General features: G+C 38.2%; 50 non-coding genes and 21 pseudogenes across 50 annotated transcripts; all 71 read left to right on the top strand.

Annotated features, from left to right (window-relative positions):
- Window positions 1–27: 27 nt before the first annotated feature.
- Window positions 28–146, top strand: LOC149659675 (5S ribosomal RNA). Its single transcript, XR_016369706.1, has one exon. It is a non-coding gene; the product is annotated as a 5S ribosomal RNA (ribosomal RNA).
- A 136-nt stretch (window positions 147–282) lies between these two features.
- On the top strand, window positions 283–401 carry LOC149659674 (5S ribosomal RNA). The gene has a single exon (XR_016369714.1). It is a non-coding gene; the product is annotated as a 5S ribosomal RNA (ribosomal RNA).
- A 137-nt stretch (window positions 402–538) lies between these two features.
- LOC149659673 (5S ribosomal RNA) lies at window positions 539–657 on the top strand. Its single transcript, XR_016369209.1, has one exon. It is a non-coding gene; the product is annotated as a 5S ribosomal RNA (ribosomal RNA).
- A 137-nt stretch (window positions 658–794) lies between these two features.
- LOC149659672 (5S ribosomal RNA) lies at window positions 795–913 on the top strand (annotated as a pseudogene).
- Window positions 914–1,050: 137 nt separating this feature from the next.
- LOC149659671 (5S ribosomal RNA) lies at window positions 1,051–1,169 on the top strand (annotated as a pseudogene).
- Window positions 1,170–1,306: 137 nt separating this feature from the next.
- On the top strand, window positions 1,307–1,425 carry LOC149659670 (5S ribosomal RNA). Its single transcript, XR_016369469.1, has one exon. It is a non-coding gene; the product is annotated as a 5S ribosomal RNA (ribosomal RNA).
- Window positions 1,426–1,562: 137 nt separating this feature from the next.
- On the top strand, window positions 1,563–1,681 carry LOC149659669 (5S ribosomal RNA). The gene has a single exon (XR_016369562.1). It is a non-coding gene; the product is annotated as a 5S ribosomal RNA (ribosomal RNA).
- Window positions 1,682–1,818: 137 nt separating this feature from the next.
- On the top strand, window positions 1,819–1,937 carry LOC149659668 (5S ribosomal RNA). Its single transcript, XR_016369197.1, has one exon. It is a non-coding gene; the product is annotated as a 5S ribosomal RNA (ribosomal RNA).
- A 137-nt stretch (window positions 1,938–2,074) lies between these two features.
- Window positions 2,075–2,193, top strand: LOC149659667 (5S ribosomal RNA). Its single transcript, XR_016369595.1, has one exon. It is a non-coding gene; the product is annotated as a 5S ribosomal RNA (ribosomal RNA).
- A 137-nt stretch (window positions 2,194–2,330) lies between these two features.
- LOC149659666 (5S ribosomal RNA) lies at window positions 2,331–2,449 on the top strand. The gene has a single exon (XR_016369183.1). It is a non-coding gene; the product is annotated as a 5S ribosomal RNA (ribosomal RNA).
- Window positions 2,450–2,586: 137 nt separating this feature from the next.
- LOC149659665 (5S ribosomal RNA) lies at window positions 2,587–2,705 on the top strand. The gene has a single exon (XR_016369515.1). It is a non-coding gene; the product is annotated as a 5S ribosomal RNA (ribosomal RNA).
- Window positions 2,706–2,839: 134 nt separating this feature from the next.
- Window positions 2,840–2,958, top strand: LOC149659664 (5S ribosomal RNA). The gene has a single exon (XR_016369692.1). It is a non-coding gene; the product is annotated as a 5S ribosomal RNA (ribosomal RNA).
- Window positions 2,959–3,095: 137 nt separating this feature from the next.
- LOC149659663 (5S ribosomal RNA) lies at window positions 3,096–3,214 on the top strand. The gene has a single exon (XR_016369251.1). It is a non-coding gene; the product is annotated as a 5S ribosomal RNA (ribosomal RNA).
- A 137-nt stretch (window positions 3,215–3,351) lies between these two features.
- Window positions 3,352–3,470, top strand: LOC149659662 (5S ribosomal RNA). Its single transcript, XR_016369594.1, has one exon. It is a non-coding gene; the product is annotated as a 5S ribosomal RNA (ribosomal RNA).
- A 137-nt stretch (window positions 3,471–3,607) lies between these two features.
- LOC149659661 (5S ribosomal RNA) lies at window positions 3,608–3,726 on the top strand. The gene has a single exon (XR_016369705.1). It is a non-coding gene; the product is annotated as a 5S ribosomal RNA (ribosomal RNA).
- A 136-nt stretch (window positions 3,727–3,862) lies between these two features.
- LOC149659660 (5S ribosomal RNA) lies at window positions 3,863–3,981 on the top strand. The gene has a single exon (XR_016369561.1). It is a non-coding gene; the product is annotated as a 5S ribosomal RNA (ribosomal RNA).
- A 137-nt stretch (window positions 3,982–4,118) lies between these two features.
- LOC149659659 (5S ribosomal RNA) lies at window positions 4,119–4,237 on the top strand. Its single transcript, XR_016369171.1, has one exon. It is a non-coding gene; the product is annotated as a 5S ribosomal RNA (ribosomal RNA).
- Window positions 4,238–4,374: 137 nt separating this feature from the next.
- LOC149659658 (5S ribosomal RNA) lies at window positions 4,375–4,493 on the top strand (annotated as a pseudogene).
- A 137-nt stretch (window positions 4,494–4,630) lies between these two features.
- LOC149659657 (5S ribosomal RNA) lies at window positions 4,631–4,749 on the top strand (annotated as a pseudogene).
- A 137-nt stretch (window positions 4,750–4,886) lies between these two features.
- LOC149659656 (5S ribosomal RNA) lies at window positions 4,887–5,005 on the top strand. The gene has a single exon (XR_016369468.1). It is a non-coding gene; the product is annotated as a 5S ribosomal RNA (ribosomal RNA).
- Window positions 5,006–5,142: 137 nt separating this feature from the next.
- On the top strand, window positions 5,143–5,261 carry LOC149659655 (5S ribosomal RNA). The gene has a single exon (XR_016369560.1). It is a non-coding gene; the product is annotated as a 5S ribosomal RNA (ribosomal RNA).
- Window positions 5,262–5,398: 137 nt separating this feature from the next.
- Window positions 5,399–5,517, top strand: LOC149659654 (5S ribosomal RNA). The gene has a single exon (XR_016369160.1). It is a non-coding gene; the product is annotated as a 5S ribosomal RNA (ribosomal RNA).
- Window positions 5,518–5,654: 137 nt separating this feature from the next.
- On the top strand, window positions 5,655–5,773 carry LOC149659653 (5S ribosomal RNA). Its single transcript, XR_016369593.1, has one exon. It is a non-coding gene; the product is annotated as a 5S ribosomal RNA (ribosomal RNA).
- Window positions 5,774–5,910: 137 nt separating this feature from the next.
- LOC149659652 (5S ribosomal RNA) lies at window positions 5,911–6,029 on the top strand. Its single transcript, XR_016369149.1, has one exon. It is a non-coding gene; the product is annotated as a 5S ribosomal RNA (ribosomal RNA).
- A 137-nt stretch (window positions 6,030–6,166) lies between these two features.
- Window positions 6,167–6,285, top strand: LOC149659651 (5S ribosomal RNA). Its single transcript, XR_016369514.1, has one exon. It is a non-coding gene; the product is annotated as a 5S ribosomal RNA (ribosomal RNA).
- Window positions 6,286–6,422: 137 nt separating this feature from the next.
- LOC149659650 (5S ribosomal RNA) lies at window positions 6,423–6,541 on the top strand. The gene has a single exon (XR_016369691.1). It is a non-coding gene; the product is annotated as a 5S ribosomal RNA (ribosomal RNA).
- Window positions 6,542–6,678: 137 nt separating this feature from the next.
- LOC149659649 (5S ribosomal RNA) lies at window positions 6,679–6,797 on the top strand. Its single transcript, XR_016369136.1, has one exon. It is a non-coding gene; the product is annotated as a 5S ribosomal RNA (ribosomal RNA).
- Window positions 6,798–6,934: 137 nt separating this feature from the next.
- On the top strand, window positions 6,935–7,053 carry LOC149659648 (5S ribosomal RNA). The gene has a single exon (XR_016369592.1). It is a non-coding gene; the product is annotated as a 5S ribosomal RNA (ribosomal RNA).
- A 137-nt stretch (window positions 7,054–7,190) lies between these two features.
- LOC149659647 (5S ribosomal RNA) lies at window positions 7,191–7,309 on the top strand. Its single transcript, XR_016369810.1, has one exon. It is a non-coding gene; the product is annotated as a 5S ribosomal RNA (ribosomal RNA).
- Window positions 7,310–7,446: 137 nt separating this feature from the next.
- On the top strand, window positions 7,447–7,565 carry LOC149659646 (5S ribosomal RNA). Its single transcript, XR_016369799.1, has one exon. It is a non-coding gene; the product is annotated as a 5S ribosomal RNA (ribosomal RNA).
- Window positions 7,566–7,702: 137 nt separating this feature from the next.
- LOC149659645 (5S ribosomal RNA) lies at window positions 7,703–7,821 on the top strand. The gene has a single exon (XR_016369591.1). It is a non-coding gene; the product is annotated as a 5S ribosomal RNA (ribosomal RNA).
- A 137-nt stretch (window positions 7,822–7,958) lies between these two features.
- Window positions 7,959–8,077, top strand: LOC149659644 (5S ribosomal RNA). Its single transcript, XR_016369788.1, has one exon. It is a non-coding gene; the product is annotated as a 5S ribosomal RNA (ribosomal RNA).
- Window positions 8,078–8,213: 136 nt separating this feature from the next.
- LOC149659643 (5S ribosomal RNA) lies at window positions 8,214–8,332 on the top strand. The gene has a single exon (XR_016369513.1). It is a non-coding gene; the product is annotated as a 5S ribosomal RNA (ribosomal RNA).
- Window positions 8,333–8,469: 137 nt separating this feature from the next.
- Window positions 8,470–8,588, top strand: LOC149659642 (5S ribosomal RNA). The gene has a single exon (XR_016369690.1). It is a non-coding gene; the product is annotated as a 5S ribosomal RNA (ribosomal RNA).
- A 137-nt stretch (window positions 8,589–8,725) lies between these two features.
- LOC149659641 (5S ribosomal RNA) lies at window positions 8,726–8,844 on the top strand. Its single transcript, XR_016369467.1, has one exon. It is a non-coding gene; the product is annotated as a 5S ribosomal RNA (ribosomal RNA).
- Window positions 8,845–8,981: 137 nt separating this feature from the next.
- On the top strand, window positions 8,982–9,100 carry LOC149659640 (5S ribosomal RNA). The gene has a single exon (XR_016369250.1). It is a non-coding gene; the product is annotated as a 5S ribosomal RNA (ribosomal RNA).
- A 137-nt stretch (window positions 9,101–9,237) lies between these two features.
- LOC149659639 (5S ribosomal RNA) lies at window positions 9,238–9,356 on the top strand (annotated as a pseudogene).
- Window positions 9,357–9,987: 631 nt separating this feature from the next.
- On the top strand, window positions 9,988–10,106 carry LOC149659638 (5S ribosomal RNA; annotated as a pseudogene).
- A 137-nt stretch (window positions 10,107–10,243) lies between these two features.
- On the top strand, window positions 10,244–10,362 carry LOC149659637 (5S ribosomal RNA). Its single transcript, XR_016369725.1, has one exon. It is a non-coding gene; the product is annotated as a 5S ribosomal RNA (ribosomal RNA).
- A 137-nt stretch (window positions 10,363–10,499) lies between these two features.
- LOC149659636 (5S ribosomal RNA) lies at window positions 10,500–10,618 on the top strand. Its single transcript, XR_016369777.1, has one exon. It is a non-coding gene; the product is annotated as a 5S ribosomal RNA (ribosomal RNA).
- Window positions 10,619–10,755: 137 nt separating this feature from the next.
- Window positions 10,756–10,874, top strand: LOC149659635 (5S ribosomal RNA). The gene has a single exon (XR_016369249.1). It is a non-coding gene; the product is annotated as a 5S ribosomal RNA (ribosomal RNA).
- Window positions 10,875–11,011: 137 nt separating this feature from the next.
- LOC149659634 (5S ribosomal RNA) lies at window positions 11,012–11,130 on the top strand (annotated as a pseudogene).
- A 137-nt stretch (window positions 11,131–11,267) lies between these two features.
- LOC149659633 (5S ribosomal RNA) lies at window positions 11,268–11,386 on the top strand. Its single transcript, XR_016369238.1, has one exon. It is a non-coding gene; the product is annotated as a 5S ribosomal RNA (ribosomal RNA).
- Window positions 11,387–11,523: 137 nt separating this feature from the next.
- LOC149659632 (5S ribosomal RNA) lies at window positions 11,524–11,642 on the top strand. Its single transcript, XR_016369766.1, has one exon. It is a non-coding gene; the product is annotated as a 5S ribosomal RNA (ribosomal RNA).
- Window positions 11,643–11,779: 137 nt separating this feature from the next.
- On the top strand, window positions 11,780–11,898 carry LOC149659631 (5S ribosomal RNA; annotated as a pseudogene).
- A 137-nt stretch (window positions 11,899–12,035) lies between these two features.
- Window positions 12,036–12,154, top strand: LOC149659630 (5S ribosomal RNA; annotated as a pseudogene).
- A 3,026-nt stretch (window positions 12,155–15,180) lies between these two features.
- Window positions 15,181–15,299, top strand: LOC149659629 (5S ribosomal RNA). The gene has a single exon (XR_016369590.1). It is a non-coding gene; the product is annotated as a 5S ribosomal RNA (ribosomal RNA).
- A 137-nt stretch (window positions 15,300–15,436) lies between these two features.
- On the top strand, window positions 15,437–15,555 carry LOC149659628 (5S ribosomal RNA). The gene has a single exon (XR_016369572.1). It is a non-coding gene; the product is annotated as a 5S ribosomal RNA (ribosomal RNA).
- Window positions 15,556–15,692: 137 nt separating this feature from the next.
- On the top strand, window positions 15,693–15,811 carry LOC149659627 (5S ribosomal RNA). The gene has a single exon (XR_016369772.1). It is a non-coding gene; the product is annotated as a 5S ribosomal RNA (ribosomal RNA).
- Window positions 15,812–15,949: 138 nt separating this feature from the next.
- LOC149659626 (5S ribosomal RNA) lies at window positions 15,950–16,068 on the top strand. Its single transcript, XR_016369668.1, has one exon. It is a non-coding gene; the product is annotated as a 5S ribosomal RNA (ribosomal RNA).
- A 137-nt stretch (window positions 16,069–16,205) lies between these two features.
- LOC149659625 (5S ribosomal RNA) lies at window positions 16,206–16,324 on the top strand. Its single transcript, XR_016369559.1, has one exon. It is a non-coding gene; the product is annotated as a 5S ribosomal RNA (ribosomal RNA).
- Window positions 16,325–16,461: 137 nt separating this feature from the next.
- LOC149659624 (5S ribosomal RNA) lies at window positions 16,462–16,580 on the top strand. Its single transcript, XR_016369248.1, has one exon. It is a non-coding gene; the product is annotated as a 5S ribosomal RNA (ribosomal RNA).
- A 137-nt stretch (window positions 16,581–16,717) lies between these two features.
- Window positions 16,718–16,836, top strand: LOC149659623 (5S ribosomal RNA; annotated as a pseudogene).
- A 137-nt stretch (window positions 16,837–16,973) lies between these two features.
- LOC149659622 (5S ribosomal RNA) lies at window positions 16,974–17,092 on the top strand. Its single transcript, XR_016369754.1, has one exon. It is a non-coding gene; the product is annotated as a 5S ribosomal RNA (ribosomal RNA).
- Window positions 17,093–17,230: 138 nt separating this feature from the next.
- LOC149659621 (5S ribosomal RNA) lies at window positions 17,231–17,349 on the top strand (annotated as a pseudogene).
- Window positions 17,350–17,487: 138 nt separating this feature from the next.
- LOC149659620 (5S ribosomal RNA) lies at window positions 17,488–17,590 on the top strand (annotated as a pseudogene).
- A 122-nt stretch (window positions 17,591–17,712) lies between these two features.
- On the top strand, window positions 17,713–17,831 carry LOC149659619 (5S ribosomal RNA). The gene has a single exon (XR_016369761.1). It is a non-coding gene; the product is annotated as a 5S ribosomal RNA (ribosomal RNA).
- A 137-nt stretch (window positions 17,832–17,968) lies between these two features.
- Window positions 17,969–18,087, top strand: LOC149659618 (5S ribosomal RNA; annotated as a pseudogene).
- Window positions 18,088–18,223: 136 nt separating this feature from the next.
- On the top strand, window positions 18,224–18,342 carry LOC149659617 (5S ribosomal RNA; annotated as a pseudogene).
- Window positions 18,343–18,478: 136 nt separating this feature from the next.
- On the top strand, window positions 18,479–18,597 carry LOC149659616 (5S ribosomal RNA; annotated as a pseudogene).
- Window positions 18,598–18,733: 136 nt separating this feature from the next.
- LOC149659615 (5S ribosomal RNA) lies at window positions 18,734–18,852 on the top strand (annotated as a pseudogene).
- A 136-nt stretch (window positions 18,853–18,988) lies between these two features.
- On the top strand, window positions 18,989–19,107 carry LOC149659614 (5S ribosomal RNA). The gene has a single exon (XR_016369589.1). It is a non-coding gene; the product is annotated as a 5S ribosomal RNA (ribosomal RNA).
- A 137-nt stretch (window positions 19,108–19,244) lies between these two features.
- On the top strand, window positions 19,245–19,363 carry LOC149659613 (5S ribosomal RNA; annotated as a pseudogene).
- Window positions 19,364–19,500: 137 nt separating this feature from the next.
- On the top strand, window positions 19,501–19,619 carry LOC149659612 (5S ribosomal RNA; annotated as a pseudogene).
- Window positions 19,620–19,756: 137 nt separating this feature from the next.
- Window positions 19,757–19,859, top strand: LOC149659611 (5S ribosomal RNA; annotated as a pseudogene).
- A 122-nt stretch (window positions 19,860–19,981) lies between these two features.
- Window positions 19,982–20,100, top strand: LOC149659610 (5S ribosomal RNA; annotated as a pseudogene).
- A 138-nt stretch (window positions 20,101–20,238) lies between these two features.
- LOC149659609 (5S ribosomal RNA) lies at window positions 20,239–20,357 on the top strand. The gene has a single exon (XR_016369587.1). It is a non-coding gene; the product is annotated as a 5S ribosomal RNA (ribosomal RNA).
- A 137-nt stretch (window positions 20,358–20,494) lies between these two features.
- Window positions 20,495–20,613, top strand: LOC149659608 (5S ribosomal RNA). The gene has a single exon (XR_016369743.1). It is a non-coding gene; the product is annotated as a 5S ribosomal RNA (ribosomal RNA).
- A 137-nt stretch (window positions 20,614–20,750) lies between these two features.
- LOC149659607 (5S ribosomal RNA) lies at window positions 20,751–20,869 on the top strand. The gene has a single exon (XR_016369585.1). It is a non-coding gene; the product is annotated as a 5S ribosomal RNA (ribosomal RNA).
- A 137-nt stretch (window positions 20,870–21,006) lies between these two features.
- On the top strand, window positions 21,007–21,125 carry LOC149659606 (5S ribosomal RNA). The gene has a single exon (XR_016369687.1). It is a non-coding gene; the product is annotated as a 5S ribosomal RNA (ribosomal RNA).
- A 137-nt stretch (window positions 21,126–21,262) lies between these two features.
- On the top strand, window positions 21,263–21,381 carry LOC149659605 (5S ribosomal RNA; annotated as a pseudogene).
- The last annotated feature ends 298 nt before the right edge of the window (window positions 21,382–21,679 follow it).

Genomic DNA, 21,679 nt, shown 5'->3' with positions numbered 1-21,679 from the left:
AAATTCGAATTATTATCTAGCACTCTCGGCAACGGCCATATCACGCTGAAAACACCGGTTCTCGTCCGATCACCGAAGTTAAGCAGCGTCGAGCGCAGTCAGTTCTTGGGAGGGAGACCACTTAGGAACACTGCGTGCCGTTGGCTTTTTCACTTTTTTTCCTCTTTTAAATTCCAATAGATATGAAAAAAGCAAACATTTTTTCTTTTTGTTATTGTTTTAAAAAGATGATGGTTAATTTGTCTCACTTAATTTAAATTCGAATTATTATCTAGCACTCTCGGCAACGGCCATATCACGCTGAAAACACCGGTTCTCGTCGGATCACCGCAGTTAAGCAGCGTCGAGCGCAGTAAGTACTTGGGAGGGAGACCACTTTGGAACACTGCGTGCCGTTGGCTTTTTCACATTTTTTTCCTTTTTTAAATTCCAATAGATATGAAAAAAGCCAACATATTTTCTTTTTGTTATTGTTTTAAAAAGATGAAGGTTAATTTGTCTCACTTAATTTAAATTCGAATTATTAAATAGCACTCTCGGCAACGGCCATATCACGCTGAAAACACCGGTTCTCGTCCGATCACCGAAGTTAAGCAGCGTCGAGCGCAGTCAGTACTTGGGAGGGAGACCACTTAGGAACACTGCGTGCCGTTGGCTTTTTCACTTTTTTTTCCTCTTTTAAATTCCAATAGATATGAAAAAAGCCAACATATTTTCTTTTTGTTATTGTTTTAAAAAGATGAAGGTTAATTTGTCTCACTTAATTTAAATTCGAATTATTATCTAGCACTCTCGGCAACGGCCGTATCACGCTGAAAACACCGGTTCTCGTCGGATCACCGAAGTTAAGCAGCGTCGAGCGCAGTCAGTACTTGGGAGGGAGACCACTTAGGAACACTGCGTGCCGTTGGCTTTTTCACTTTTTTTTCCTCTTTTAAATTCCAATAGATATGAAAAAAGCAAACATTTTTTCTTTTTGTTATTGTTTTAAAAAGATGATGGTTAATTTGTCTCACTTAATTTAAATTCGAATTATTATCTAGCACTCTCGGCAACGGCCATATCACGCTGAAAACACCGGTTCTCGTCCGATCACCGAAGTTAAGCAGCGTTTAGCGCAGTCAGTACTTGGGAGGGAGAACACTTAGGAACACTGCGTGCCGTTGGCTTTTTCACTTTTTTTTCCTCTTTTAAATTCCAATAGATATGAAAAAAGCAAACATATTTTCTTTTTGTTATTGTTTTAAAAAGATGATGGTTAATTTGTCTCACTTAATTTAAATTCGAATTATTATCTAGCACTCTCGGCAACGGCCATATCACGCTGAAAACACCGGTTCTCGTCCGATCACCGAAGTTAAGCAGCGTCGAGCGCAGTCAGTACTTGGGAGGGAGACCACTTTGGAACACTGCGTGCCGTTGGCTTTTTCACTTTTTTTTCCTCTTTTAAATTCCTATAGATATGAAAAAAGCAAACATATTTTCTTTTTGTTATTGTTTTAAAAAGATGAAGGACAATTTGTCTCACTTAATTTAAATTCGAATTATTATCTAGCACTCTCGGCAACGGCCATATCACGCTGAAAACACCGGTTCTCGTCGGATCACCGAAGTTAAGCAGCGTCGAGCGCAGTAAGTACTTGGGAGGGAGACCACTTTGGAACACTGCGTGCCGTTGGCTTTTTCACTTTTTTTTCCTTTTTTAAATTCCAATAGATATGAAAAAAGCCAACATATTTTCTTTTTGTTATTGTTTTAAAAAGATGAAGGTTAATTTGTCTCACTTAATTTAAATTCGAATTATTAAATAGCACTCTCGGCAACGGCCATATCACGCTGAAAACACCGGTTCTCGTCCGATCACCGAAGTTAAGCAGCGTCGAGCGCAGTCAGTACTTGGGAGGGAGACCACTTAGGAACACTGCGTGCCGTTGGCTTTTTCACTTTTTTTTCCTCTTTTAAATTCCAATAGATATGAAAAAAGCCAACATATTTTCTTTTTGTTATTGTTTTAAAAAGATGAAGGTTAATTTGTCTCACTTAATTTAAATTCGAATTATTAAATAGCACTCTCGGCAACGGCCATATCACGCTGAAAACACCGGTTCTCGTCGGATCACCGAAGTTAAGCAGCGTCGAGCGCAGTCAGTACTTGGGAGGGAGACCACTTAGGAACACTGCGTGCCGTTGGCTTTTTCACTTTTTTTTCCTCTTTTAAATTCCAATAGATATGAAAAAAGCAAACATATTTTCTTTTTGTTATTGTTTTAAAAAGATGATGGTTAATTTGTCTCACTTAATTTAAATTCGAATTATTATCTAGCACTCTCGGCAACGGCCATATCACGCTGAAAACACCGGTTCTCGTCCGATCACCGAAGTTAAGCAGCGTCGAGCGCAGTCAGTACTTGGGAGGGAGACCACTTAGGAACACTGCGTGCCGTTGGCTTTTTCACTTTTTTTTCCTCTTTTAAATTCCAATAGATATGAAAAAAGCAAACATATTTTCTTTTTGTTATTGTTTTAAAAAGATGATGGTTAATTTGTCTCACTTAATTTAAATTCGAATTATTATCTAGCACTCTCGGCAACGGCCATATCACGCTGAAAACACCGGTTCTCGTCCGATCACCGAAGTTAAGCAGCGTCGAGCGCAGTCAGTACTTGGGAGGGAGACCACTTAGGAACATTGCGTGCCGTTGGCTTTTTCACTTTTTTTTCCTCTTTTAAATTCCTATAGATATGAAAAAAGCAAACATATTTTCTTTTTGTTATTGTTTTAAAAAGATGGTCAATTTGTCTCACTTAATTTAAATTCGAATTATTATCTAGCACTCTCGGCAACGGCCATATCACGCTGAAAACACCGGTTCTCGTCGGATCACCGAAGTTAAACAGCGTCGAGCGCAGTAAGTACTTGGGAGGGAGACCACTTTGGAACACTGCGTGCCGTTGGCTTTTTCACTTTTTTTTCCTCTTTTAAATTCCAATAGATATGAAAAAAGCCAACATATTTTCTTTTTGTTATTGTTTTAAAAAGATGAAGGTTAATTTGTCTCACTTAATTTAAATTCGAATTATTATCTAGCACTCTCGGCAACGGCCATATCACGCTGAAAACACCGGTTCTCGTCCGATCACCGAAGTTAAGCAGCGTTGAGCGCAGTCAGTACTTGGGAGGGAGAACACTTAGGAACACTGCGTGCCGTTGGCTTTTTCACTTTTTTTTCCTCTTTTAAATTCCAATAGATATGAAAAAAGCAAACATATTTTCTTTTTGTTATTGTTTTAAAAAGATGAAGGTCAATTTGTCTCACTTAATTTAAATTCGAATTATTATCTAGCACTCTCGGCAACGGCCATATCACGCTGAAAACACCGGTTCTCGTCGGATCACCGAAGTTAAGCAGCGTCGAGCGCAGTCAGTACTTGGGAGGGAGACCACTTAGGAACACTGCGTGCCGTTGGCTTTTTCACTTTTTTTTCCTCTTTTAAATTCCAATAGATATGAAAAAAGCAAACATATTTTCTTTTTGTTATTGTTTTAAAAAGATGATGGTTAATTTGTCTCACTTAATTTAAATTCGAATTATTATCTAGCACTCTCGGCAACGGCCATATCACGCTGAAAACACCGGTTCTCGTCCGATCACCGAAGTTAAGCAGCGTCGAGCGCAGTCAGTTCTTGGGAGGGAGACCACTTAGGAACACTGCGTGCCGTTGGCTTTTTCACTTTTTTTCCTCTTTTAAATTCCAATAGATATGAAAAAAGCAAACATTTTTTCTTTTTGTTATTGTTTTAAAAAGATGATGGTTAATTTGTCTCACTTAATTTAAATTCGAATTATTATCTAGCACTCTCGGCAACGGCCATATCACGCTGAAAACACCGGTTCTCGTCGGATCACCGAAGTTAAGCAGCGTCGAGCGCAGTAAGTACTTGGGAGGGAGACCACTTTGGAACACTGCGTGCCGTTGGCTTTTTCACTTTTTTTTCCTTTTTTAAATTCCAATAGATATGAAAAAAGCCAACATATTTTCTTTTTGTTATTGTTTTAAAAAGATGAAGGTTAATTTGTCTCACTTAATTTAAATTCGAATTATTAAATAGCACTCTCGGCAACGGCCATATCACGCTGAAAACACCGGTTCTCGTCCGATCACCGAAGTTAAGCAGCGTCGAGCGCAGTCAGTACTTGGGAGGGAGACCACTTAGGAACACTGCGTGCCGTTGGCTTTTTCACTTTTTTTTCCTCTTTTAAATTCCAATAGATATGAAAAAAGCCAACATATTTTCTTTTTGTTATTGTTTTAAAAAGATGAAGGTTAATTTGTCTCACTTAATTTAAATTCGAATTATTATCTAGCACTCTCGGCAACGGCCGTATCACGCTGAAAACACCGGTTCTCGTCGGATCACCGAAGTTAAGCAGCGTCGAGCGCAGTCAGTACTTGGGAGGGAGACCACTTAGGAACACTGCGTGCCGTTGGCTTTTTCACTTTTTTTTCCTCTTTTAAATTCCAATAGATATGAAAAAAGCAAACATTTTTTCTTTTTGTTATTGTTTTAAAAAGATGATGGTTAATTTGTCTCACTTAATTTAAATTCGAATTATTATCTAGCACTCTCGGCAACGGCCATATCACGCTGAAAACACCGGTTCTCGTCCGATCACCGAAGTTAAGCAGCGTTTAGCGCAGTCAGTACTTGGGAGGGAGAACACTTAGGAACACTGCGTGCCGTTGGCTTTTTCACTTTTTTTTCCTCTTTTAAATTCCAATAGATATGAAAAAAGCAAACATATTTTCTTTTTGTTATTGTTTTAAAAAGATGATGGTTAATTTGTCTCACTTAATTTAAATTCGAATTATTATCTAGCACTCTCGGCAACGGCCATATCACGCTGAAAACACCGGTTCTCGTCCGATCACCGAAGTTAAGCAGCGTCGAGCGCAGTCAGTACTTGGGAGGGAGACCACTTTGGAACACTGCGTGCCGTTGGCTTTTTCACTTTTTTTTCCTCTTTTAAATTCCTATAGATATGAAAAAAGCAAACATATTTTCTTTTTGTTATTGTTTTAAAAAGATGAAGGTCAATTTGTCTCACTTAATTTAAATTCGAATTATTATCTAGCACTCTCGGCAACGGCCATATCACGCTGAAAACACCGGTTCTCGTCGGATCACCGAAGTTAAGCAGCGTCGAGCGCAGTAAGTACTTGGGAGGGAGACCACTTTGGAACACTGCGTGCCGTTGGCTTTTTCACTTTTTTTTCCTTTTTTAAATTCCAATAGATATGAAAAAAGCCAACATATTTTCTTTTTGTTATTGTTTTAAAAAGATGAAGGTTAATTTGTCTCACTTAATTTAAATTCGAATTATTAAATAGCACTCTCGGCAACGGCCATATCACGCTGAAAACACCGGTTCTCGTCCGATCACCGAAGTTAAGCAGCGTCGAGCGCAGTCAGTACTTGGGAGGGAGACCACTTAGGAACACTGCGTGCCGTTGGCTTTTTCACTTTTTTTTCCTCTTTTAAATTCCAATAGATATGAAAAAAGCCAACATATTTTCTTTTTGTTATTGTTTTAAAAAGATGAAGGTTAATTTGTCTCACTTAATTTAAATTCGAATTATTAAATAGCACTCTCGGCAACGGCCATATCACGCTGAAAACACCGGTTCTCGTCGGATCACCGAAGTTAAGCAGCGTCGAGCGCAGTCAGTACTTGGGAGGGAGACCACTTAGGAACACTGCGTGCCGTTGGCTTTTTCACTTTTTTTTCCTCTTTTAAATTCCAATAGATATGAAAAAAGCAAACATATTTTCTTTTTGTTATTGTTTTAAAAAGATGATGGTTAATTTGTCTCACTTAATTTAAATTCGAATTATTATCTAGCACTCTCGGCAACGGCCATATCACGCTGAAAACACCGGTTCTCGTCCGATCACCGAAGTTAAGCAGCGTCGAGCGCAGTCAGTACTTGGGAGGGAGACCACTTAGGAACACTGCGTGCCGTTGGCTTTTTCACTTTTTTTTCCTCTTTTAAATTCCAATAGATATGAAAAAAGCAAACATATTTTCTTTTTGTTATTGTTTTAAAAAGATGATGGTTAATTTGTCTCACTTAATTTAAATTCGAATTATTATCTAGCACTCTCGGCAACGGCCATATCACGCTGAAAACACCGGTTCTCGTCCGATCACCGAAGTTAAGCAGCGTCGAGCGCAGTCAGTACTTGGGAGGGAGACCACTTAGGAACATTGCGTGCCGTTGGCTTTTTCACTTTTTTTTCCTCTTTTAAATTCCTATAGATATGAAAAAAGCAAACATATTTTCTTTTTGTTATTGTTTTAAAAAGATGAAGGTCAATTTGTCTCACTTAATTTAAATTCGAATTATTATCTAGCACTCTCGGCAACGGCCATATCACGCTGAAAACACCGGTTCTCGTCGGATCACCGAAGTTAAACAGCGTCGAGCGCAGTAAGTACTTGGGAGGGAGACCACTTTGGAACACTGCGTGCCGTTGGCTTTTTCACTTTTTTTTCCTCTTTTAAATTCCAATAGATATGAAAAAAGCCAACATATTTTCTTTTTGTTATTGTTTTAAAAAGATGAAGGTTAATTTGTCTCACTTAATTTAAATTCGAATTATTATCTAGCACTCTCGGCAACGGCCATATCACGCTGAAAACACCGGTTCTCGTCCGATCACCGAAGTTAAGCAGCGTCGAGCGCAGTCAGTACTTGGGAGGGAGACCACTTAGGAACACTGCGTGCCGTTGGCTTTTTCACTTTTTTTTCCTCTTTTAAATTCCAATAGATATGAAAAAAGCCAACATATTTTCTTTTTGTTATTGTTTTAAAAAGATGAAGGTTAATTTGTCTCACTTAATTTAAATTCGAATTATTAAATAGCACTCTCGGCAACGGCCATATCACGCTGAAAACACCGGTTCTCGTCGGATCACCGAAGTTAAGCAGCGTCGAGCGCAGTCAGTACTTGGGAGGGAGACCACTTAGGAACACTGCGTGCCGTTGGCTTTTTCACTTTTTTTTCCTCTTTTAAATTCCAATAGATATGAAAAAAGCAAACATATTTTCTTTTTGTTATTGTTTTAAAAAGATGATGGTTAATTTGTCTCACTTAATTTAAATTCGAATTATTATCTAGCACTCTCGGCAACGGCCATATCACGCTGAAAACACCGGTTCTCGTCCGATCACCGAAGTTAAGCAGCGTCGAGCGCAGTCAGTACTTGGGAGGGAGACCACTTAGGAACACTGCGTGCCGTTGGCTTTTTCACTTTTTTTTCCTCTTTTAAATTCCAATAGATATGAAAAAAGCAAACATATTTTCTTTTTGTTATTGTTTTAAAAAGATGATGGTTAATTTGTCTCACTTAATTTAAATTCGAATTATTATCTAGCACTCTCGGCAACGGCCATATCACGCTGAAAACACCGGTTCTCGTCCGATCACCGAAGTTAAGCAGCGTCGAGCGCAGTCAGTACTTGGGAGGGAGACCACTTAGGAACACTGCGTGCCGTTGGCTTTTTCACTTTTTTTTCCTCTTTTAAATTCCAATAGATATGAAAAAAGCCAACATATTTTCTTTTTGTTATTGTTTTAAAAAGATGAAGGTTAATTTGTCTCACTTAATTTAAATTCGAATTATTAAATAGCACTCTCGGCAACGGCCATATCACGCTGAAAACACCGGTTCTCGTCGGATCACCGAAGTTAAGCAGCGTCGAGCGCAGTCAGTACTTGGGAGGGAGACCACTTAGGAACACTGCGTGCCGTTGGCTTTTTCACTTTTTTTTCCTCTTTTAAATTCCAATAGATATGAAAAAAGCAAACATATTTTCTTTTTGTTATTGTTTTAAAAAGATGATGGTTAATTTGTCTCACTTAATTTAAATTCGAATTATTATCTAGCACTCTCGGCAACGGCCATATCACGCTGAAAACACCGGTTCTCGTCCGATCACCGAAGTTAAGCAGCGTCGAGCGCAGTCAGTACTTGGGAGGGAGACCACTTAGGAACACTGCGTGCCGTTGGCTTTTTCACTTTTTTTCCTCTTTTAAATTCCAATAGATATGAAAAAAGCAAACATATTTTCTTTTTGTTATTGTTTTAAAAAGATGATGGTTAATTTGTCTCACTTAATTTAAATTCGAATTATTATCTAGCACTCTCGGCAACGGCCATATCACGCTGAAAACACCGGTTCTCGTCCGATCACCGAAGTTAAGCAGCGTCGAGCGCAGTCAGTACTTGGGAGGGAGACCACTTAGGAACATTGCGTGCCGTTGGCTTTTTCACTTTTTTTTCCTCTTTTAAATTCCTATAGATATGAAAAAAGCAAACATATTTTCTTTTTGTTATTGTTTTAAAAAGATGAAGGTCAATTTGTCTCACTTAATTTAAATTCGAATTATTATCTAGCACTCTCGGCAACGGCCATATCACGCTGAAAACACCGGTTCTCGTCGGATCACCGAAGTTAAACAGCGTCGAGCGCAGTAAGTACTTGGGAGGGAGACCACTTTGGAACACTGCGTGCCGTTGGCTTTTTCACTTTTTTTTCCTCTTTTAAATTCCAATAGATATGAAAAAAGCCAACATATTTTCTTTTTGTTATTGTTTTAAAAAGATGAAGGTTAATTTGTCTCACTTAATTTAAATTCGAATTATTATCTAGCACTCTCGGCAACGGCCATATCACGCTGAAAACACCGGTTCTCGTCCGATCACCGAAGTTAAGCAGCGTCGAGCGCAGTCAGTACTTGGGAGGGAGACCACTTTGGAACACTGCGTGCCGTTGGCTTTTTCACTTTTTTTTCCTCTTTTAAATTCCAATAGATATGAAAAAAGCCATCATATTTTCTTTTTGTTATTGTTTTAAAAAGATGAAGGTTAATTTGTCTCACTTAATTTAAATTCGAATTATTATCTAGCACTCTCGGCAACGGCCATATCACGCTGAAAACACCGGTTCTCGTCCGATCACCGAAGTTAAGCAGCGTTGAGCGCAGTCAGTACTTGGGAGGGAGAACACTTAGGAACACTGCGTGCCGTTGGCTTTTTCACTTTTTTTTCCTCTTTTAAATTCCAATAGATATGAAAAAAGCAAACATATTTTCTTTTTGTTATTCTTTTAAAAAGATGATGATTAATTTGTCTCACTTAATTTAAATTCGAATTATTATCTAGCACTCTCGGCAACGGCCATATCACTCTGAAAACACCGGTTCTCGTCCGATCACCGAAGTTAAGAAGCGTCGAGCGCAGTCAGTACTTGGGAGGGAGACCACTTAGGAACACTGCGTGCAGTTGGCTTTTTCACTTTTTTTTCCTCTTTTAAATTCCTATAGATATGAAAAAAGCAAACATATTTTCTTTTTGTTATTGTTTTAAAAGGATGAAGGTTAATTTGTCTCACTTAATTTAAATTCGAATTATTAAATAGCACTCTCGGCAACGGCCATATCACGCTGAAAACACCGGTTCTCGTCGGATCACCGAAGTGGTCTCCCTCCCAAGTACTGACTGCGCTCGACGCTTCTTAACTTCGGTGATCGGACGAGAACCGGTGTTTTCAGAGTGATATGGCCGTTGCCGAGAGTGCTAGATAATAATTCGAATTTAAATTAAGTGAGACAAATTAACCATCATCTTTTTAAAAGAATAACAAAAAGAAAATATGTTGGCTTTTTTCATATCTATTGGAATTTAAAAGAGGAAAAAAAAGTGAAAAAGCCAACGGCACGCAGTGTTCCTAAGTGGTCTCCCTCCCAAGTACTGACTGCGCTCGACGCTGCGTGCCGTTGGCTTTTTCACTTTTTTTTCCTCTTTTAAATTCCAATAGATATGAAAAAAGCAAACATATTTTCTTTTTGTTATTGTTTTAAAAAGATGATGGTTAATTTGTCTCACTTAATTTAAATTCGAATTATTATCTAGCACTCTCGGCAACGGCCATATCACGCTGAAAACACCGGTTCTCGACCGATCACCGAAGTTAAGAAGCGTCGAGCGCAGTCAGTACTTGGGAGGGAGACCACTTAGGAACACTGCGTGCCGTTGGCTTTTTCTCTTTTTTTTCCTTTTTTAAATTCCAATAGATATGAAAAAAGCAAACATATTTTCTTTTTGTTATTGTTTTAAAAAGATGAAGGTCAATTTGTCTCACTTAATTTAAATTCGAATTATTATCTAGCACTCTCGGCAACGGCCATATCACGCTGAAAACACCGGTTCTCGTCGGATCACCGAAGTTAAGCAGCGTCGGGCGCAGTAAGTACTTGGGAGGGAGACCACTTTGGAACACTGCGTGCCGTTGGCTTTTTCACTTTTTTTTCCTTTTTTAAATTCCAATAGATATGAAAAAAGCCAACATATTTTCTTTTTGTTATTGTTTTAAAAAGATGAAGGTTAATTTGTCTCACTTAATTTAAATTCGAATTATTAAATAGCACTCTCGGCAACGGCCATATCACGCTGAAAACACCGGTTCTCGTCCGATCACCGAAGTTAAGCAGCGTCGAGCGCAGTCAGTACTTGGGAGGGAGACCACTTAGGAACACTGCGTGCCGTTGGCTTTTTCACTTTTTTTTCCTCTTTTAAATTCCAATAGATATGAAAAAAGCCAACATATTTTCTTTTTGTTATTGTTTTAAAAAGATGAAGGTTAATTTGTCTCACTTAATTTAAATTCGAATTATTAAATAGCACTCTCGGCAACGGCCATATCACGCTGAAAACACCGGTTCTCGTCCGATCACCGAAGTTAAGCAGCGTTGAGCGCAGTCAGTACTTGGGAGGGAGAACACTTAGGAACACTGCGTGCCGTTGGCTTTTTCACTTTTTTATCCTCTTTTAAATTCCAATAGATATGAAAAAAGCAAACATATTTTCTTTTTGTTATTGTTTTAAAAAGATGATGGTTAATTTGTCTCACTTAATTTAAATTCGAATTATTATCTAGCACTCTCGGCAACGGCCATATCACGCTGAAAACACCGGTTCTAGTCCGATCACCGAAGTTAAGAAGCGTCGAACGCAGTCAGTACTTGGGAGGGAGACCACTTAGGAACACTGCGTGCAGTTGGCTTTTTCACTTTTTTTTCCTCTTTTAAATTCCAATAGATATGAAAAAAGCAAACATATTTTCTTTTTGTTATTGTTTTAAAAAGATGATGGTTAATTTGTCTCACTTAATTTAAATTCGAATTATTATCTAGCACTCTCGGCAACGGCCATATCACGCTGAAAACACCGGTTCTCGTCGGATCACCGAAGTTAAGCAGCGTCGGGCGCAGAAAGTACTTGGGAGGGAGACCACTTTGGAACACTGCGTGCCGTTGGCTTTTTCACTTTTTTTTCCTTTTTTAAATTCCAATAGATATGAAAAAAGCCAACATATTTTCTTTTTGTTATTGTTTTAAAAAGATGAAGGTTAATTTGTCTCACTTAATTTAAATTCGAATTATTAAATAGCACTCTCGGCAACGGCCATATCACGCTGAAAACACCGGTTCTCGTCCGATCACCGAAGTTAAGCAGCGTCGAGCGCAGTCAGTACTTGGGAGGGAGACCACTTAGGAACACTGCGTGCCGTTGGCTTTTTCACTTTTTTTTCCTCTTTTAAATTCCAATAGATATGAAAAAAGCCAACATATTTTCTTTTTGTTATTGTTTTAAAAAGATGAAGGTTAATTTGTCTCACTTAATTTAAATTCGAATTATTAAATAGCACTCTCGGCAACGGCCATATCACGCTGAAAACACCGGTTCTCGTCCGATCACCGAAGTTAAGCAGCGTTGAGCGCAGTCAGTACTTGGGAGGTAGAACACTTAGGAACACTGCGTGCCGTTGGCTTTTTCACTTTTTTATCCTCTTTTAAATTCCAATAGATATGAAAAAAGCAAACATATTTTCTTTTTGTTATTGTTTTAAAAAGATGATGGTTAATTTGTCTCACTTAATTTAAATTCGAATTATTATCTAGCACTCTCGGCAACGGCCATATCACGCTGAAAACACCGGTTCTAGTCCGATCACCGAAGTTAAGAAGCGTCGAACGCAGTCAGTACTTGGGAGGGAGACCACTTAGGAACACTGCGTGCAGTTGGCTTTTTCACTTTTTTTTCCTCTTTTAAATTCCTATAGATATGAAACAAGTTGGGAAAGCCAAAATATTACCTCTCCGAGTGGAGATGACTATCACTACCCCTTAAACAACCTAAATATATGCATCTTTCGCTTTTTTTTAATTCTTTGCAAGTGCAGGAATTCAATTTTAAAATAGTCAATTGTTCAAGCCTTTTCAATATCTCTCAATTGCTGTGGAAACTCTACTCTCTCGCTATACCTCAACCGTATTCTTAGTCTACCAGTATGATTTGTAACATTTGTCCATATCAAAGCTGAATCATACCTCGCCACACAAAAAGCAAATGTCCCCAAAACATGGAAGCCACAACCCAATCACACATAAGCTAGGCTCCCACTTAACCAAAATAATTATTAAACAGTTAAATACTCACAAAGATTGGCAAAATCAATCTCCTTCAGTAATACGTAGCGCTTAAATATATTATTTTCCGAACAAAATTAATCGAGTAAATTTAACGCTTAACTTCTTCTCTTGAAATTCTATCAAAGAGTGATTCAACTGTTTAAAAAAAGGTTTTTTTCGCAAATAGGGCGCTATCATATCAACCGCAATTCCGTCATATTTAAAAAATATACATTGCCAACACTTTTTTAGACACAATAGTGGAAGTTTTAGTCTCATTTAAAACATGTAAAACAATTATCTCATCTACAAATAGCTTACACATGTCTTTTTTACCAATACCTAGCCGTTTGAATTTTTCTAAAGCAATCTTAGCACCAAAATATTTTTTGATACAAAATAAATGTTCTATATTCTTCATTTTTGAAAATATATTTTTAAGCGTTTATAATGATTACTCTCTACACCTACACTAATCTTACACAAACAAGGAGTATAAATCCACTAGTGGAAGCGGTGTTTTTATTGAAAATATATATTTTTAAGCGTTTATCATGATTACGCTCTACAGCTACACTAATCTTACACAAACAAGGAGTACTATAAACCAACTACTGGAAGCGGTATTTTTATTCAAACGTAAAACAATTTCGCTTAAGTTTATCATCTCTAGACATCGTTAAAAATGTCTCTATCACTCCTAGGTAATGCAGAGGATTTTACGGCATTGTAACTCAAATTCATCTGATTATGTTTTAACAAGGTTAAATCTAACTGGGAGTAAGATGAAAGGAGTAGAAGCTTATCTGTCTTAGGAAATATGAAATTTTATCTTCTCAGTTCGTTAAATCATAAGTTTATAACGAAAAAACGCGGAAGGGGAAACCGAGCAGTCAAATACGATTTTTGGGGGTAGAAGGTTAAGAGCGCCATCTGTCGTCCGTGCCAAAGTTGAACTTCCTCTCGAAACGCAATGAGAAAGTGCATAAAATAATGCCATCAGCTATTTAACTGCGTCGATATATTTAACGACTTGACCCATGACATGCCCTTAACACTGGCTTCTATGAATCCTATTTATTCTTGGATGCTAGGAAACTTGGTAGACGTAACAGTCTGTACCAAGTACCCAAGCATCCTTCAATAAACGCCTGGCAACATTGCGGTACGCATGGAACAACTAAAATATAGGATGTGTATTTATCTTTCGACTCACTCAATCGCTTCAACACTTACAGAGAGACGAAGTATTGAAATCCATATTATGTACGCTATATATAAATGTAGTAAAGCTGAATTAAAAAGTAAACACCAAATTTTAAATGTTAATATCGATGTTAATAAAGATGTTCTTGGAATATTGAGATGAAACAGAGCTTTATAGCTACACAACTACTAAAAGAATCGTAATGCCGAAAATTATTTAAAATATTTCCATTTAATATTCTGCAAAAAGGAAATGTTATCGTTTTGTAAGAGATCTTATCATCCTACTCGCTTTATATTAACTTTGATATGCGTGTAGTGTTTCGATTCAGATGTAATCTTCATTACTCGTTCTATATAAACTCTCACTTGTGTCACTTCAAAGAAATAAGTTTATCTTAAATAATTAATTAAATATAAATGATATTAATTATTTTAATCGCCAGTAAATAACTTTAAAAATAGTTAAATCCTTTAAAATAAAGTTCTTCCTTTTATCTTTCGAAACTTTGCTAATATTGACGTTCAAAGAGAAGGGTACCCCTCTTGCCCGCTTTCTTCAAATTTCGGGGTATATATACGATTCGTTTCCATTATAATAATAGATAAAAACGCATTCGCGTGAACCGATGGTGGAAGCCCTGCCATTGGGAGGCTAGACGTTTCTCGTAACCCTAGCCGATCGCCGCGTATATCTTGAAACCAATTATAGATAAAAACGCATTCGCGTGAACCGATGGTGGAAGCCCTGCCATTGGGAGGCTAGACGTTTCTCGTAAACCTAGCCGATCGCCGCGTATATCTTGAAACCAAACGATGACGAAGGAAAAGAAGCCGGAATGGACAAAGACCTGAAGATGGTGGTGCGTAGAAGCTGGTGTCAATGTGGAATTGACGAAGAACATTAGATGGTGGTGCTAAGAAGCCAGCAAGTACAGACTAGTGTCCATGTGGGATGGACAAAGAACAGAAGATGGTGGTGCATAGAAGCTGGAGTCAAGGTGAAATTGACGAAGAACAGAAGTTGGTGGTGCTTGGAAGCAAGCACGTACAGACTAGTGTCCATGTGGGATGGACAAAGACTAGCAGATTGTGGTCCTTAGAAGCCAGTTAGTAAAGACTGGTGTTGGTAGATGAATGACCAAATTTCCGTGAACCGCGAACGCGTTCCGGAAATCGGGTATTTGTTTGCTCCGATTTGTAAACTGCGAACGCGGTCACGTGGGGTCTGACAGACAGACACACAGACACACAGACACACAGACACACAGACACACACACACACAGACAGACACGGCCGGTGTAATACCTCTCACGTGACATACGTCACTCGGAGAGGTAAAAAGCAAACATATTTTCTTTTTGTTATTGTTTTAAAAAGATGAAGGTTAATTTGTCTCACTTAATTTAAATTCGAATTATTATCTAGCACTCTCGGCAACGGCCATATCACGCTGAAAACACCGGTTCTCGTCGGATCACCGAAGTTAAGCAGCGTCGAGCGCAGTCAGTACTTGGGAGGGAGACCACTTAGGAACACTGCGTGCCGTTGGCTTTTTCACTTTTTTTTCCTCTTTTAAATTCCAATAGATATGAAAAAAGCAAACATATTTTCTTTTTGTTATTGTTTTAAAAAGATGATGGTTAATTTGTCTCACTTAATTTAAATTCGAATTATTATCTAGCACTCTCGGCAACGGCCATATCACGCTGAAAACACCGGTTTTCGTCCGATCACCGAAGTTAAGCAGCGTCGAGCGCAGTCAGTACTTGGGAGGGAGACCACTTAGGAACACTGCGTGCCGTTGGCTTTTTCACTTTTTTTTCCTCTTTTAAATTCCAATAGATATGAAAAAAGCAAACATATTTTCTTTTTGTTATTGTTTTAAAAAGATGATGGTTAATTTGTCTCACTTAATTTAAATTCGAATTATTATCTAGCATTCTCGGCAACGGCCATATCACGCTGAAAACACCGGTTCTCGTCCGATCACCGAAGTTAAGAAGCGTCGAGCGCAGTCAGTACTTGGGAGGGAGACCACTTAGGAACACTGCGTGCCGTTGGCTTTTTCTCTTTTTTTTTCCTTTTTTAAATTCCAATAGATATGAAAAAAGCAAACATATTTTCTTTATGTTATTGTTTTAAAAAGATGAAGGTTAATTTGTCTCACTTAATTTTAATTCGAATTATTATCTAGCACTCTTGGCAACGGCCATATCACGCTGAAAACACCAGTTCTCGTCCGATCACCGAAGTTAAGCAGCGTCGAGCGCAGTCAGTACTTGGGAGGGAGACCACTTAGGAACACTGCGTGCCGTTGGCTTTTTCACTTTTTTTTCCTCTTTTAAATTCCTAAAGATATGAAAAAAGCAAACATATTTTCTTTTTGTTATTGTTTTAAAAAGATGAAGGTCAATTTGTCTCACTTAATTTAAATTCGAATTATTATCTAGCACTCTCGGCAACGGCCATATCACGCTGAAAACACCGGTTCTCGTCGGATCACCGAAGTTAAGCAGCGTCGAGCGCAGTAAGTACTTGGGAGGGAGACCACTTTGGAACACTGCGTGCCGTTGGCTTTTTCACTTTTTTTTCCTCTTTTAAATTCCAATAGATATGAAAAAAGCCAACATATTTTCTTTTTGTTATTGTTTTAAAAAGATGAAGGTTAATTTGTCTCACTTAATTTAAATTCGAATTATTATCTAGCACTCTCGGCAACGGCCATATCACGCTGAAAACACCGGTTCTCGTCCGATCACCGAAGTTAAGCAGCGTTGAGCGCAGTCAGTACTTGGGAGGGAGAACACTTAGGAACACTGCGTGCCGTTGGCTTTTTCACTTTTTTTTCCTCTTTTAAATTCCAATAGATATGAAAAAAGCAAACATATTTTCTTTTTGTTATTCTTTTAAAAAGATGATGGTTAATTTGTCTCACTTAATTTAAATTCGAATTATTATCTAGCACTCTCGGCAACGGCCATATCACTCTGAAAGCACCGGTTCTCGTCCGATCACCGAAGTTAAGAAGCGTCGAGCGCAGTCAGTACTTGGGAGGGAGACCACTTAGGAACACTGCGTGCCGTTGGCTTTTTCACTTTTTTTTCCTTTTTTAAATTCCAATAGATATGAAAAAAGCAAACATATTTTCTTTTTGTTATTGTTTTAAAAAGATGAAGGTTAATTTGTCTCACTTAATTTAAATTCGAATTATTATCTAGCACTCTCGGCAACGGCCATATCACGCTGAAAACACCGGTTCTCGTCCGATCACCGAAGTTAAGCAGCGTCGAGCGCAGTCAGTACTTGGGAGGGAGACCACTTAGGAACACTGCGTGCCGTTGGCTTTTTCACTTTTTTTTCCTCTTTTAAATTCCTATAGATATGAAAAAAAGAAAACATATTTTCTTTTTGTTATTGTTTTAAAAAGATGAAGGTCAATTTGTCTCACTTAATTTAAATTCGAATTATTATCTAGCACTCTCGGCAACGGCCATATCACGCTGAAAACACCGGTTCTCTTCCGATCACCGAAGTTAAGCAGCGTCGAGCGCAGTCAGTACTTGGGAGGGAGACAACTTAGGAACACTGCGTGCCGTTGGCTTTTTCACTTTTTTTTTCCTCTTTTAAATTCCAATAGATATGAAAAAAGCAAACATATTTTCTTTTTGTTATTGTTTTAAAAAGATGATGGTTAATTTGTCTCACTTAATTTAAATTCGAATTATTATCTTGCACTCTCGGCAACGGCCATATCACGCTGAAAACACCGGTTCTCGTCCGATCACCGAAGTTAAGCAGCGTCGAGCGCAGTCAGTACTTGGAAACTTTGCGTGCCGTTGGCTTTTTCACTTTTATTTCCTCTTTTAAATTCCATGAGATATGAAAAAAGCAAACATATCTTCTTTTTATTATTGATTTATAAAGATGAAGGTTAATTAAATTCGAATTATTAAATAGCACTCTCGGCAACGGCCATATCACGCTGAAAACGCCGGTTCTCGTCCGATCACCGAAGTTAAGCTGCGTCGAGCGCAGTCAGTACTTGGGAGGGAGACCACTTAGGAACACTGCGTGCCGTTGGCTTTTTCACTTTTTTTTCCTCTTTTAAATTCCTATAGATATGAAAAAAGCCAACATATTTTCTTTTTGTTATTGTTTTAAAAAGATGAAGGTTAATTTGTCTCACTTAATTTAAATTCGAATTATTAAATAGCTCTCTCGGCAACGGCCATATCACGCTGAAAACACCGGATCTCGTCCGATCACCGAAGTTAAGCAGCTTCGAGCGCAGTCAATACTTGGAAGGGAGACCACTTAGGAACACTGCGTGCCGTTGGCTTTTTCACTTTTTTTCCTCTTTTAAATTCCAATAGATATGAAAAAAGCAAACATATATTCTTTTTGTTATTGTTTTAAAAAGATGATGGTTAATTTGTCTCACTTAATTTAAATTCGAATTATTATCTAGCACTCTCGGCAACGGCCATATCACGCTGAAAACACCGGTTCTCGTCCGATCACCGAAGTTAAGAAGCGTCGAGCGCAGTCAGTACTTGGGAGGGAGACCACTTAGGAACACTGCGTGCAGTTGGCTTTTTCACTTTTTTTTCCTCTTTTAAATTCCTATAGATATGAAAAAGCAAACATATTTTCTTTTTGTTATTGTTTTAAAAAGATGAAGGTCAATTTGTCTCACTTAATTTAAATTCGAATTATTATCTAGCACTCTCGGCAACGGCCATATCACGCTGAAAACACCGGTTCTCGTCGGATCACCGAAGTTTAGCAGCGTCGAGCGCAGTCAGTACTTGGGAGGGAGACCACTTAGGAACACTGCGTGCCGTTGGCTTTTTCACTTTTTTTCCTCTTTTAAATTCCAATAGATATGAAAAAAGCAAACATATTTTCTTTTTGTTATTGTTTTAAAAAGATGACGGTTAATTTGTCTCACTTAATTTAAATTCGAATTATTATCTAGCACTCTCGGCAACGGCCATATCACGCTGAAAACACCGGTTCTCGTCCGATCACCGAAGTTTAGAAGCGTCGAGCGCAGTCAGTACTTGGGAGGGAGACCACTTAGGAACACTCCGTGCAGTTGGCTTTTTCACTTTTTTTCCTCTTTTAAATTCCTATAGATATGAAAAAAGCAAACATATTTTCTTTTTGTTATTTTTTTAAAAAGATGAAGGTTAATTTGTCTCACTTAATTTAAATTCGAATTATTATCTAGCACTCTCGGCAACGGCCATATCACGCTGAAAACACCGGTTCTCGTCGGATCACCGAAGTTAAGCAGCGTCGAGCGCAGTCAGTACTTGGGAGGGAGACCACTTAGGAACACTGCGTGCCGTTGGCTTTTTCACTTTTTTTTCCTCTTTTAAATTCCAATAGATATGAAAAAAGCAAACATATTTTCTTTTTGTTATTGTTTTAAAAAGATGATGGTTAATTTGTCTCACTTAATTTAAATTCGAATTATTATCTAGCACTCTCGGCAACGGCCATATCACGCTAAAAACACCGGTTCTCGTCCGATCACCGAAGTTAAGCAGCGTCGGGCGCAGTCAGTACTTGGGAGGGAGACAACTTAGGAACACTGCATGCCGTTGGCTTTTTCACTTTTTTTTCCTCTTTTAAATTCCAATAGATATGAAGAAAGCAAACATATTTTCTTTTTGTTATTGTTTTAAAAAGATGATGGTTAATTTGTCTCACTTAATTTAAATTCGAATTATTATCTAGCACTCTCGGCAACGGCCATATCACGCTGAAAACACCGGTTCTCGTCCGATCACCGAAGTTAAGAAGCGTCGAGCGTAGTCAGTACTTGGGAGGGAGTCCACTTAGGAACACTGCGTGCCGTTGGCTTTTTCACTTTTTTTTCCTCTTTTAAATTCCAATAGATATGAAAAAAGCAAACATATTTTCTTTTTGTTATTGTTTTAAAAAGATGATGGTTAATTTGTCTCACTTAATTTAAATTCGAATTATTATCTAGCACTCTCGGCAACGGCCATATCACGCTGAAAACACCGGTTCTCGTCCGATCACCGAAGTTAAGCAGCGTCGAGCGCAGTCAGTACTTGTAAACTTTGCGTGCCGTTGGCTTTTTCACTTTTATTTCCTCTTTTAAATTCCATGAGATATGAAAAAAGCAAACAAATCTTCTTTTTCTTATTGATTTATAAAGATGAAGGTTAATTAAATTCGAATTATTAAATAGCACTCTCGGAAACAGCCATATCACGCTGAAAACACCGGTTCTCGTCCGATCACCGAAGTTAAGCAGCGTCGAGCGCAGTCAGTACTTGGGAGGGAGACCACTTAGGAACACTGCGTGCCGTTGGCTTTTTCACTATTTTTTTCCTCTTTTAAATTCCTATGGATATGAAAAAAGCAAACATATTTTCTTTTTGTTATTGTATTAAAAAGATGAAGGTCAATTTGTCTCACTTAATTTAAATGCGAATTATTATCTAGCACTCTCGGCAACGGCCATATCACGCTGAAAACACCGGTTCTCGTCGGATCACCGAAGTTAAGCAGCGTCGAGCGCAGTCAGTACTTGGGAGGGAGACCACTTAGGAACACTGCGTGCCGTTGGCTTTTTCACTTTTTATTCCTCTTTTAAATTCCATTAGATATGAAAAAAGCCAACATATTTTCTTTTTGTTATTGTTTTAAAAAGATGAAGGTTAATTTGTCTCACTTAATTTAAATTCGAATTATTAAATAGCACTCTCGGCAACGGCCATATCACGCTGAAAACACCGGTTCTCGTCCGATCACCGAAGTTAAGCAGCGTCGAGCGCAGTCAGTACTTGGGAGGGAGACCACTTAGGAACACTGCGTGCCGTTGGCTTTTTCACTTTTTTTTCCTCTTTTAAATTCCTATAGATATGATAAAAGCAAACATATTTTCTTTTTGTTATTGTTTTAAAAAGATGAAGGTTAATTTGTCTCACTTAATTTAAATTCGAATTATTATCTAGCACTCTCGGCAACGGCCATATCACGCTGAAAACACCGGTTCTCGTCGGATCACCGAAGTTAAGCAGCGTCGAGCGCAGTCAGTACTTGGGAGGGAGACCACTTAGGAACACTGCGTGCCGTTGGCTTTTTCACTTTTTTTTCCTCTTTTAAATTCCAATAGATATGAAAAAAGCAAACATATTTTCTTTTTGTTATTGTTTTAAAAAGATGATGGTTAATTTGTCTCACTTAATTTAAATTCGAATTATTATCTAGCACTCTCGGCATCGGCCATATCACGCTGAAAACACCGGTTCTCGTCCGATCACCGAAGTTAAGCAGCGTCGAGCGCAGTCAGTACTTGGGAGGGAGACCACTTAGGAACACTGCGTGCCGTTGGCTTTTTCACTTTTTTTTCCTTTTTTAAATTCCAATAGATATGAAAAAAGCAAACATATTTTCTTTTTGTTATTGTTTTAAAAAGATGATGGTTAATTTGTCTCACTTAATTTAAATTCGAATTATTATCTAGCACTCTCGGCAACGGCCATATCACGCTGAAAACACCGGTTCTCGTCCGATCACCGAAGTTAAGAAGCGTCGAGCGTAGTCAGTACTTGGGAGGGAGTCCACTTAGGAACACTGCGTGCCGTTGGCTTTTTCACTTTTTTTTCCTCTTATAAATTCCAATAGATATGAAAAAAGCAAACATATTTTCTTTTTGTTATTGTTTTAAAAAGGTGATGGTTAATTTGTCTCACTTAATTTAAATTCGAATTATTATCTAGCACTCTCGGCAACGGCCATATCACGCTAAAAACACCGGTTCTCGTCCGATCACCGAAGTTAAGCAGCGTCGAGCGCAGTCAGTACTTGTAAACTTTGCGTGCCGTTGGCTTTTTCACTTTTATTTCCTCTTTTAAATTCCATGAGATATGAAAAAAGCAAACAAATCT

This window comes from Phalangium opilio, unplaced genomic scaffold (genome assembly GCF_054372755.1).
Source record: "Phalangium opilio isolate 3A_F unplaced genomic scaffold, DU_Popi_V2 ptg000070l_1, whole genome shotgun sequence".
Classification (NCBI taxonomy): Eukaryota; Metazoa; Arthropoda; class Arachnida; order Opiliones; family Phalangiidae; genus Phalangium; species Phalangium opilio.
Note: the sequence above shows the minus strand (reverse complement) of the source record. Positions and strands in the feature narration are given on the sequence as shown.